Here is a 12,693-nt window from a genome sequence, read left to right on the forward strand (position 1 = left end):
GAGGCTTTTTGCTGCATTATCCTTAAATTCTATATAACACAGCAGCACATCATTAGTTTCTTCTATAGTTAACAGAGATCACACTTGTGGTGGAAAGCATGGATGTGATCCATCCTGGGGATCATATGTAGTGTAATTTGCAACAAGTGAATTTATCCCAGGTATTCTCTAGCCCAGTGTACTGCCTCCAGCAGTGACATAAGGAGATACTATCTGGAGACAGTATATAAGCCTAAACTTTTCGTAGTCTGTTCACCTAGTACTGTCCCACGATCCACAGCTCTTGGATTCCAGATACTGAAGGTGCTCCCCAGCATTTCCTTTTACTGTTTATACATCTGTTGCCTACAGGTTCTGCCAATTCTTTTTGAATCTCCTGATGAGATCTGCCTCCAGAACCTCTTGGAGTAGTACTTTCCAGAAAATTACTACTCACTGTGTTTAGGCAAGTACTTTCTTTGATCTGTTTTATATTTGTAATAGTTTCACTGAGTTTCCTCAGTACTGTGAAATTTGGTGAACAATCATTCTCATCCACTTTTTGTCTTACCTACTGCTTTCACAATTTTGTACACCTCAGCCATATGCCCCCTCATGCTTCTCTGCTCCACATTGAAGAGTCCCAGACTTTTTGTTTTCCCCTCACAAGGCAGCTGCTTGCTCATGACAATTGCCTTTCTCTGTACCTTTTCTAGCTTTGTCCTTCAGGGTTGCAGAGAGCAGCAAAGCGCTACCTCTGCTCCGCTAAAGTCTAACACTTCATTGGCTTTTTTGGCTACTGCTGCACACTGAACTGAGAACTTCAGAGAATGGTCAACAATGACTCCAAGAGCTCTTTACTGAGTTACAGCTGCCAACTCTGAGTTCAGCTGCATGTAAGCACAATTTATTTTCTCTAAACTTACTATCATATGCCTTGTGCCTCCTTCTCTTTCCTCTTCACTTCAGGGAAGCTGTGTAGTAGTCCCAGTTATTCCCTACGGGAACCCCACATTTCTCAATCCCCTATGTCTTATTTTCCTGTTCTAATAAAAACTTCCTTTGCTTTCTATTCCCATTCCCTCCAAAGGTAGTCTCCACAGCAGGGAGATTTATGTGCCCCACATTCCTGCTCCCACGTGTCAAAGCTCCCTGCTTTACTCCCCATACCACCATCGTGTTGTGATCCCCATTCTGGTGTTTCCCCAATTCCAGCCAGTTGGGGTTCCGTGGGAGCTGGTCCCCTTCCGATCCCTGTACCACACCTTTCTCCACAGCAAGAGGCCCCTACATACTCCTTTTCTTCCACTGCAACCACTTTCTTGTACTTTTTTTTCTGTTTTAGTTCCTTGACATTTCTTAAAATTCAGTGGACTTAAGCCTCCTGTCACCCTGCAATGTCTCAAACATTTTCGTAAACTTTGGAACTAATCGGATGTGGGTATTAAAAATTATGATACAGATACATCATAATAATGCCATATACATTTTTAATCAGTGTTTTGGATACTAAGTATTTTTCTCCTAATCTTTTCAGGTTTCAGGTTGGGCTCATTTTCCTCATCTTTCTTTCACAATTGTTTCTGAAGGAGTTTAATTTCAGGGGCAATTTAAATCAGTGGAAGGAAGGAGGGGGAAAAACAAAGTTTATTTTTGCTTAGAGGCCTGAAATAGTATTGAGTAAAAATTAGGATGCTTCTTCATGCACTGTGAAGCACCAGTCATCCGATTTTATTTTGTGCTTCTTAACTGTAACTCAAAAGCAGTGAGTTGGATAGTATCTTCTAGTAAAATTATTCCTCTTCCCTTGAGCACAGCTGGATACACATTGATCATGCCAGCTTTTCTGCTACTCTGAAGAATATCTCCCATTTGGCCCCCAGCCCGATAGCTGGATTCTCTCTCTGAATGTCTCTCCATTCTCCTGTACCTAATAATATGAACTTTGGTTTGGTGCCCTCTCCCTGTAGTGTTTAGTTTAAAAGAATGTACAAGAAATGGTCACATAAAGGATCATAAACCATGAAGAAATAACCTTTACCTTTGATTTACATCTTCACTAAAATTTCCAAGTTATATCCCTTGAAAATGAATTTTGTTCTGTAAACAATCAAACAACAACAACAACAACAACAAATCAATGCATATTCTACCTACTACCCAGGAAGATTATGTACTTGACTATACTGCAAAGTTGCCTAGGGCAGCAGTAAACTTGAAAGGTGAGGGTGCTGGAATGTAGCTTTGAGTTACACGAGGAGAGGATAGAGAAGAGAGAATCTGAAAACTGCTATCAGGGAGAAGAGTGAAAATAGCAATGAAAGGAGAAAACTGAGAGGACTGAGGTGAAAGTCTGAGAGCCAGAGCCAGTCGCTGGTATGTCACAGCCTCAGATCATCAGCAATGTGGAATTATAGGAGACACATTTTAAAAAAGGAAGATTTTACTAAAGCCTTCCCAAGTAATATGAAGAGAGATTGATAAAGTGCTGTGCTATTCATGGAGACCAAAGCTGCACATCTTCTGCGTGCTGAGGAATTCTTCCTCTTCTGTTGTCTGATAGGGGCACAGCAGCATAGCAGATATTTAAATCTTTGTTGCTGTGTAGGAACAAAATGCAACTCTACGGATATTTCTGCTGAGCAAAACTGGAAGGAGAAAGGAACATCATCCAGCTTCAGATGGGTGTCTGCCTCTAAATAATTTATAGTTGACTGATTGGCACAGCAGATGCTGCCACCACTTACTAATGTCCAATTTGGTAATTTGCATCTGGGTGATGATGGTGTCTTTTGAATGCTGGAATTGTGAGAACTTGCTATCTTAGGCAAAATTTTTTGTAATTTCATGCAATTTACAACAGCATGGCTTGGGTAAGAAAGATCCGTATATGTTTCTCTCTCCTTGTAAAAGCAATTATATTTGACAAGTTCTGAAGAGATTCCTCATAGACAAAGAAAGATGTGAGAATGATAATATAGCTACCCCTGAAGAGAATGATAATGCAGACTTAAAAAAAAAAAAACAACAAAATGTTTTCTTCACCCTTATTTTAACAGAGACATTTGTTCCCATGACGGACAGTGTTCTGCGCTCCCTAGACAGTACGAGTTCCCAGTTGGAAGCTACTCTCCTGAGACTCAGGACATCTTTCGGTCTCCTGATTTCTCTAGAGCTGTATGACGGTAAAGGTGCAAACTGTTCTAGGAAATTCTCCAGAGGCTGCCTACTGTTCCTGCAGAACTCCAGCTGCAGCCAGAAATACATTAGTCCTCCGTTATCCCCTATCTGAGGCTCCACTCAGAAAACTGCCTTTTCTATTTCCCCAGCTGTCTATCTCAAGATCAATAGCTCCAGGTGAAAGAATTACATAATTATTTTTTTTCATGACTTTGTACAGTTACGCATGCTGCATACCTTACAACTTTTTATAATATGCACTGTGAAGGCTGCTGTTAAGACATGGACTACAGACTATAGCGTAACTCATGGCTTACAGAGAACACAAAATGAGGAGACAATTAGTGAACATGATTCATTCCCTTTTTAATACTATAATCTTCATGACATCATCTTTTGTTTCTTAAAGTACTGCAGCAGAGTTACCTACATAATCTTGTCTAATAATCTATCCCATTGTATGTCAGTCTGCAAAGGAAATTGCTTCCTTGCTCTCACTTTATTTGACATCACTGACAAGTAACGTTTCCTTTCCTGATTATACTAACCCCCATGTAACTGAGCTTTTTTTTCTGCAGCAGTTTTTGCTTGAAGGCTGTGTTAGAGTTCAGATTAAGATAAACTTCCAGTGCTTTCGTCTCACGTCTAGTGAAATAAATGAAACTTTTCTAACACGGTAATCTTGACTGTATGTACTATTGTAAGTGATGTCATCAGAGTAGCAAGTTATCATTATGCAGATGTTGTTCGATAATCTTTCATGAGTGAGAACTTATTCAGTATTCATAGTGTAAAGTTGTTCTTTGTGCGGCAGCAGTTTTCTGTATCTGTAAAAGCAGAATTCAGCAAAACCCCTGAACTCCTGCTAGGGTAATATAATTTTTAGGCTTTGTAATATGTTTATAAATCTAAAGCAATGTGGTGTTGCCATGTTTATTCTTACTGGTCTTCCAGGAAGTCAGGGAATGGTAAGCCACACGGCTTAAAAACCACATCAGAAACTCCCATTTACAAATACTTAGGGGGCTTTTAATTTCTAGCAGTTATCTACAGCCCTTAGGTTTGAAACACAGTAGTGTCTGTGAAAGGAATGTGTGATCATGTCATTCGTCTTGCCAGCCAAGCAAATCATATTTAGGGAGCTGTTCTGCGAGCTCCTTGCCTTCGACCTGTCACATTCTCATCTGACTTCTCTGGGCTTCGCTGGAGAGAAGTGAAGTGCGAGTTTGTTTCTCCTCAAGCCTCGTCCACACAACCGAGCACCTCAGAGCAGGATGGAGACGTCTCCTGAGACATACCGCATGAAAATACCGCTTGGCATCCTCTCCCGCACTTTCTAGACCCGATTTCTGAAACTGCCGCTTCACGGGGTGGCCCGGCCCTGAGGTAAATGGCCCGGACTGCGGTAAACGGCCCGGCCCTGAGGTAAAAACGGCCCAGCCCGGCGCTGGGGTGACGGGTCCGGCTCTGAGGCGAGGGGCCCGGCGCTGCGGTGAGGGACCCGGCGCTGAGGCGAGGGGCGGGCAGAGCCCGGCCGCCGCCCCATCAGGCGCTCCCAAGAGCCCCCCCCCCCCGCAGCCGCGCCGCGCACCGTGCAGCCCTGCTCGCTTCGGCGGGAGTAGCCGCATCCCGGCGTACCCGCAGGGGCAGGACCCGGGCGCGGCTCGCGCAGGCATCGCCCCGGTTTCGGTGCCTCTCCTCCGACACCGCGGGCAGGACCGGCGCGGCGGGAGGTCAGCCCCCGCCCCGGGGAGGCAACCCCTGCCCGGGGCCTGCGGGGAGCGAGGCCGCCTCTGCCCCTTTAAGCTCCAGCTGTTCTTTTCTGCGGCGCCTATTTTTAGCTCGTCCTCTTGGTAGCATCCAGCTCTGCCCCCTATTTCTCCGTGCTCCCCCCGCCTCTTTCCTCCCTCCCTCCCCCCCCCGCGGTGGTAGGTTCCGCGCGGCGACGGCGGGGGGACTGAGCATGTCCGAACCCGCTCGGCAGCGGCCGCCGCGCCGGGGCTGCGCTCGCGCGCCGCGCTCGCCGGGCGGGAAGGAGGGCGCGCGGCCGGGGGCCGCGTGAGGGAGGCGCGTGCCGCCGCCGCCGCCGCTGCTCGCTCCGCTCCGTACACCCTCCGCGCCCGCTCCGCGCCGCCCGCCGCCCGCCGCCGCCCGCAAAGTAAGTTTCTCCGCGGGCGCGGGGTGCCCGCCGCGGGGCCGGGGGGGGTGGTTGCGGGCGCCTCGGTGCCGCCTCCCCGCGGCAGGGGCGGCCCGGGGCAGGGGCTCGGAGTTCGGTGCCGCCCCCGCCCCCATGTCCTGCCCCTGGGGGGCTGGCGTCGGGCGGGACGCGCGGCGCGACCGGCTGCCCCTGGCCGCCCGGCCGCCTCGCTGGGCGCTCCGGGGCCGTCGCAACTTCTCGGCTGCCCGCCGCCCGGCCCCGCCGGCCCGGAGGGCAGCGGCTGGCCACGCGTTGCGGGGTCCCGCCGCCCTAGGCGCGGGCCGCGGCCTGCCGGCTCGGCTCGGCTGGGCTGGGGCCGGCCACGCCGCGGCGGTTCCGCGCTGCGCGGGTCGGCGGCGGGTGGGCGCTTCTCCTCAGGTGCGTGTGGCGACCCCGCGGCCGCGCTGCCCCCGCCAGCGCCGGGCCGGGCCGGCTGCGAGCGGCGCCGGGGAGAAGAGGGAGGGCTGCGGTCGCCCTGCGGAGAGGGCGCGGTACCGATGTTTAAGAGGGAGCAAGTAGCCGCGCAGCCAGTGCGTCGTCGGAATTAGCGAGGCTGCGGTGTTCAAAGGAGTTTCTGATTTAGCAGATGGTACCGCAGGGAAGAAAGTGTTCGCTGAGAGAAACTGTCGTGACATACGTTTTTGCCGCCTCCTGTGGCAATTTGTTCCGAGTGCTCTTTTAGTTTAGTAGGGGTACGGTATGGTAACTTGCCTGTCGGTAGCAAACAAATACCGAGCGATGCCCCGAGGGTTTTTTTCCTCTGAAAATAGGATTTTGTCATTCATTTTTAAAAAATGCTTATTCTGTTGTTGTTCCTTTCACCTGCAAAGTCGGTTTGAACGCTGTGTCTCACTGATACTCGGGATGTAAAGTTCTTCGTGTTGAAAGCGGCATGATTCGGTTTATTTCTTTTCCAGTGCTCTGAAATGAGGAAAGGTTTTGGAAACCGCTTCCCTGTTCAGAGGCGGCTCATTGCTGTTTGCAAAGTTGCATGAAGATGGCCATCTAAAATGATAGCTAACTAAAATGATAAATTAATAGGGGAAGGGGGAATTTGAGGAGCTTTCTGTGAAACTGAATGTCACTTACGAAAATTCTACTGCTTAGCATGTCACTGGTGAAAGAACTGGACTAAGCAAGGGCCGGTAAGGTGTGCTCTTGGTGGACAGTGTGTCTTAATTTTCATTAGACCATCCCGGTAGATATTCTTACTTTAACGACCTGGCATTGGACACTTACAGGCACGATTATCTTTGCACATTGACTTAGATTTGGTGGAGTACTCGGGGATGAATATTCATATAAGCTTCAACGTCTGCGTGTTAAGCCTCATCAAAATTTAGATGTACTTTAAAGTAGCTAAATCCCCAGAACTTGCCATCCCTACTGCTTATATTCTTGGTTTTGTTAATGAGTATTATTGTAGTGGAGACAGGTGTGGTTGTTTCCGTACCTCTACAACTTTTCCCCTCTCCCAAATGGAACACCTACTGCCCCACGACCCCCACCCCCCCACCCAAACAATAGCAATTGATCTATGGGTTTCTGAAAGCCAGTGAGTGTGTGTGCCATTGGGATCTGAATTGTGCATGAATAAACTGCTGTCCTGTCAGTTCCATTTTTATGAATATGCAATAATGGGGGAAAAAAATGAATTCTTGAGTAGATGCCTTTTGCCTGCTGCACAAGACCAATGCAGCAGGAAAGAACAGCTTGTGTTACCTATGTTGACAGTGTAGTGAAAATTAAGGAGGGAAATTTTTGTGCATGGCAACCTGCCATTTTTCTCCTGTAATTACATTTGAGCTGAAATAATACCAGGTATTTAAAAAATAAAATTGTTCAAAATATCAGAAGCCTTCAAAGTCTTGAGTGTTAAAAATGCCATTCCTTATGCTCTTACAGTAATAAATTGGTTAATTATTTGTGTTGCGTTTTACGATGTTTCAATGCTTCTTACTATAGTTTCAGAGCTCATACAGATTAATAGAATTATTTCAGCATCCTAACCAGATAAGCATTCTTTGATAGTCAAAGCATACGCCGATAGAGCATATAAGCATATCCTTAGAATGTACATTGTGGTATAGTGCCTGTAGAGTCTCAGTTGATTCTTTGTTTCTTGTCCAGGTTTGAGCCCAACTATTGGAAATGAGAAAATTATTTGAGTGGCAGTGGGGTTACATATTAATTGTTTGGAATGTCTAGTTAGCAGCTGCAGTGTTTGTACGTAGTTACCTTTTTCTGCCTAACAGGAAAAATAACTCTAATCTTTCTCCATGCGTGTCTTTGCTTGAAAACTATTATTTCTCCATTATTTGCTTAATCTAGGGAAATATCTTCCATGTTGTGGGTTGTTTTTTGTTTTTTTTTTGTTTGTTTGTTTGGTTTTTTTTTTGTTTTTTTTTTTTTTTTTTTTTTTAAATAAAGTGTGTCATCTTGCATTATAGGAAATCATATATACTTATCCCCCAGGACTTTGGGGAAAGGACTATGGAAAGAGATGTAAAAATACTTTTAAAAAAAAAAAAGTTGAATTTAATTAAAAACCAAACCAAAACACCAAAAAACCAAAACCCCATTAATAATGCCCTACGAAATTTTCATAGGGGAGTCATTCTCTGAGGCTGATAGCTGAAGGCAGTAGTCTAGGATTGTCAGCATTACCTATCAGCTGTTAATTTGCAAGAAGGTCTCTTAGCATTTGTTTTTGTTGATAAGCTACTGTAACTTATTTCTTCTTCACCCTTTAGCAAGCTGCTGTTGTTTCCTAAGTTACAGTAACAAAAACCTTAAATTAAGCATATTATTGAAACACATGTGGGATTTGACAACCATACAGAAGCAAACAGTTACTGATGACAAGCATGGTCGAGTGTCAGGTTAGCACAAGATTGCTACGTGTTCATCAATAGGTTCACTCAGATGCTGATACTTTTGTTTAATAGAGCCATTTACTTAAATTTAGGATGGCTTCCTTGTCTACTGCAGCAGATACTCATTAAGGTAAGGTGTCTGCCTTTGGTGTGTGAACTGTTCCTGTCGGGGCAGAAGGAGCAGTTTGGGATAGGCAAAGAATTGCACGTGTTACGAAGCTCCTGGGGAAGACCTTCAAGTGTTTGAAAAAGACACTGCTATCTTCATTTCATCGGTGGTGTTTTGTGCCAGGAACAGATGCTTACATGGTGTACTGCAGCAGTGAGCTGTAAATTACCCTTTTATTCTAGCATCTGCTTCTACCAGTTTTACTGAAGATTAGACATAGATATGGAGAAGGTATCTCCTGGATATCTCATGATATGTTATGGATGTGTCATACAGTCTATAAGACAGGAAGTTATTTGATCTGCAGGTCAAAATCTTTCAGATTGTGCAGAGGCCTCTGTCACAGAGAGAGCTTATCTGTGGCTACAGCAGGACAATTAGCGAGTTTCTCCTGTATGTAAGGTTACTGCCTGTATCTCTCAATTACACATTGAAGCAAGTGATGACCTCCTGCTCCTGCTTTCTTACATTGCTCTAGCAAAACAGAGATAGAAGGAGTATTTGCTATTTTTGTTATTCTGTTGCCTGTAATAGGGTTTGGAGAGGAAGAAAAAATCAGAGAAAGAAGAGAGAAGTAGGGAAGAAAATATATAAACCCGTGTTAATCTTCCACAGCTATTGTAATGAGAACTAATTGGAGTTTTGGCTCCTTAACTCTTAAAATGGCATGAGGGGAAAGGACCATTGGTACTTTGTCACTCCTCAGGAATATACTCAGGTATATTTATCATTTGATGATTGAGAAGTCATGCAAAGAGATGGGGTTGGACATGGGAGCAAAGGGAAGAGAGGACAGCTACTCAGAAGCTGGATGTGTGTTGTAATGCAGTTCCAAGCAGAGTCCTGAACACAGGTTACAAAACATGCCGTTTGTCACAAAACAAAGCATTGTACCTTCTCTGGGGCCAATGTAATGTGTTGTCTACATAGCCCAGGGATGGTAACATGGGAGGAAAAAATGGGATTCTGAGCAGCAGGATAAGGTGTGCTGTGATGTTATATGACAGGTATATTTCTGCGAGTTCCTCCTTGAATAGCTCGAGGCCATGAAGGGTATACCAGTATCCTCTTTACTTTCTTTTTGCTGGACCCAGTTGTTTTCAGGCTTGGACTGAAGTCCTGATTAGCTTTATCACCCTGTTGTTGGACTCTTTTGTTCCATATGGTGGGGGTCCTGCTCTCAGCACACCCACCCCCTGCACTCCCTCAAGATTAGGGGTGAAGTAACAAAGTACTTACTGAGTGATAGCTAACATTGGAAGCCTGAGGGACTGATTTGAAAAGGAGAGTTAAACTTAAAACTTGTGAAGGAACAAGGGGATTCTCCCAGCACAGCCATGATATTATAAAACCAGAGGGACATGTGCAATGACTTCCCATATAATAGAAACTGGTGGAGTCTGAGTAAATTCTTGGTTGAATGAGACTTACCACTTAGAAAAAAAATTACTCTTCATTTAAAAATTTGGAGTAAACCCCTCTTAACACTTGTGAATGCATCCAAATCCATTGTGAGCTTTTCAGTTACTAATTAGCCTAAATGGTTGCTGTTAATAACTTATTTTTAGCTTGGTGTTGTTTTTATTCAACTTCCACCTATCAGATCTGACTATCTGCCTGTTCAAAGAGCTACATATTGTCCAATATTTTTTTCTATGAAGGTATGTATAGATCAATGAAGATCTCTTGATAAGACTGAGCTCATAAAATCTTTTGCTGTTTATGTATTTTCAGTCCTGTTCCATTTCTGAGACTAGGCACTCTCTTTTCTGTCAGTTGGAAGTTCTACCTACTGTGTCCTAGATGGAAAAGCTTTTCCTGAATGCATGGTAACTTCACACACAAATAAAATGATGAGGGCAGAAAAAGTCAGTGCCCTAATAGGAGGGAGGAAACATAAAGAAATCTTTGACAGTGAAGTAGTACAAGTTGTTTAATACTTTGCTAGTAAATCTATCAGTGATCAACAGTGAAAGACGAATGAAAGAGGACATTTTGAACACTCTAAGCAGAGCTTAAGCTGATGTTAGCAAAAGTAAGCCCGTTTTCTGTGCAAGATGGGAACTTTTTCAGTCTGTGAGTAAGAGCCTTAGTCACATAAGATCCACTGTTAGAGTTTACACGTTCTTCAGCAATCAGTGACTAAAGAGTAACACTTTGGGTCAACCTGGGACATACGCCTTGCACCCCTGTGAAGGCACAGTTGACATCTGTGTAATCATGGACACACAGTGTTTCTTATTGAACATGGAAAGCAAAACTGTAGCAGTTCTGTGTCAAACTCAGGATACCTCTGGAAAACAAAGTATTGCCTCTTGGTAGTGTAGCTACCTTGTTTGTTCAGTGGTGCTATTTGTACACACTCCCATTTTGGAAGGTCTTCTCGCAGTCATTGGGATGGATTACTAGGAACCATCTTGTCTGTTTTCAGTGGGTGATCTCACCCATTAAGACACCAGATTTGGAGGAAAAAAAATACACTATGTGAGCACATAGTGTGCTCTTAATTGGTACGCCTTTTCTTTCTAGACGCTTTATGTATACAATTCCCATTCATTTCACTATGAACTTGAGTTGTGGAAACAGAGGAGAAGAATCATTATCTGTGTCCTGTGCTTCTTTGTATAAAATGCTTTTGGGATGCATAAATGTGAAACAAATTCATAGGTAAAACAGTTCACTTAAGTAGTCCTATAGATAGTAAGTATCCAGAAACCTTTATATAATATGACATGCACATAAAGATAAGATTTTGATACTATAGTCAGAACTTTTTTTTTCCCCCAAGGCATAACACAACCAGATTCCATGGAGACACCTTCTAAAATAACAGCAAATACACTATTAGTTATTCCTTAATGTAACCATAGCTGTACAAAAGCTTAGTAATAAATCATCTTCGTATTTCATAAATAATACAGAGCATACTAAAATGTTAGTATTTATAGTCACTGCAGTGAAATTGGATTCACTTGTGAGTCTTCTTTAGACTTCCTTTGTGATTTTAAATTATTAATACTGTTATATTTCAGAAATTGATATTTATATACTGTTGATGTAAACCTAATCTATTCAGTCATCTGAATCTCTGGCAGTTGAATTCCAAGTTGTCTTATGGATTTTGTTGCACCAAAAAGCCGGGACATCCATGTTGTTTATACAAGCACATTCCAAGATGGTTAATCAATGATTATCACCACTTCTGTAGCATCTGAAAAGAGAAGTGGTAACAGCTTTTAAATCCCATTTAGGGAAGGAAACGGCTCTTATCCAGGACTACAAACAGCAATAGCAAGGAAAACAGATGCAATGGGAAACAAAATATATTTATTTCTTCTAGCTTTAATTCTCCTTTGGAATCTTATCATTAGTCTCTGTGAGTTTTCAATAATTTTCTTTGGCATTATGACTTTTTTTTTTTCTTGGAGCTAGTATGAACACTACCTGCAGTGAAATGTTATGGCCATAGGACTAATACTAATTCATTAGTAGTCAGTCTTGCTTCTAGATGAAACCTCGAGACCCTTGTGGTACTTCCTGCTTGAATGTTTTTCAAAGAATTGCATTAATTTTAAGTATAGACCTAAACCACTGATAGAAGTCCCACTCATACCTTCTGTTGCCATCAGTATATCACCATGGCAAAAATAAATTGTGTCTTTCTTTGCATGCATTTTCCATATGTCAGAAAGGATGATAGTAGCAGGAATTAGCTGGTCCATGTGGAACACTTGACTGTGAAACTCTTTTCCATATGCAAACTGTCATACCTCTTTTTTTTTTTTCCCCCCATAATTTTTTTCACTAAGGTCTATCTCACCTGAAAGCTTATAACCTGAGTTTATGCTCCACTGAAGTTTTACCTGAAGCAGTGAACGACTTAGACACCTTTAAAATGGAACCAGTGGAATAGGTATGTGTAAGAAATTATAAGGGAAGTTTTGAAGTGGAACTAACATTTATTAAAGCTTCACTGCTCAATTGGTTTTTCTGTTTACTACTTCCCAGTGTCTTCCTGTATGTTGTGTATCCCCACTTTAAGCTCCTACAGTGGAACATGTGTGTATTTACTTGTTTTAGAGGCCTACACACAATCGGCAGTTTTACAGAATTAAAATGTGTTTTATGTTTTCTTCAAATGAAATTGTTAATACAGATTATCAAATTTGAGGTTCTGAATATAAGATTTTTTTTCTCAGGTGTCCCTGCCAAAATAGCTGCTTTATGTACTTTCCCAGTGTAGCCTTGCTCTTACTTTATCCACAGACTGTACCTGAAGTGTTGGGTGTTAA

General features: G+C 43.4%; 1 protein-coding gene across 7 annotated transcripts in view; it reads left to right on the plus strand.

Annotated features, from left to right (window-relative positions):
• The first annotated feature begins 4,360 nt into the window (after positions 1–4,360).
• Positions 4,361–12,693, plus strand: part of OXR1 (oxidation resistance 1) — a 304,340-nt gene continuing 296,007 nt past the window's right edge. For 3 of the 7 annotated variants that reach the window (XM_049821637.1, XM_049821578.1, XM_049821620.1), the window contains exon 1: positions 4,528–4,545. The gene's annotated coding sequence lies outside the window, so the exon portion shown is untranslated. Of the gene's footprint in view, positions 4,546–4,565; positions 4,585–5,247; positions 5,317–5,715; positions 5,735–12,693 lie in introns of those variants that run through there. The other 4 variants (XM_049821593.1, XM_049821610.1, XM_049821646.1 and 1 more) reach the window with 4 other exon arrangements.

The sequence above is a fragment of the Accipiter gentilis genome, chromosome 2 (genome assembly GCF_929443795.1).
Source record: "Accipiter gentilis chromosome 2, bAccGen1.1, whole genome shotgun sequence".
Taxonomy (NCBI): Eukaryota; Metazoa; Chordata; class Aves; order Accipitriformes; family Accipitridae; genus Astur; species Astur gentilis.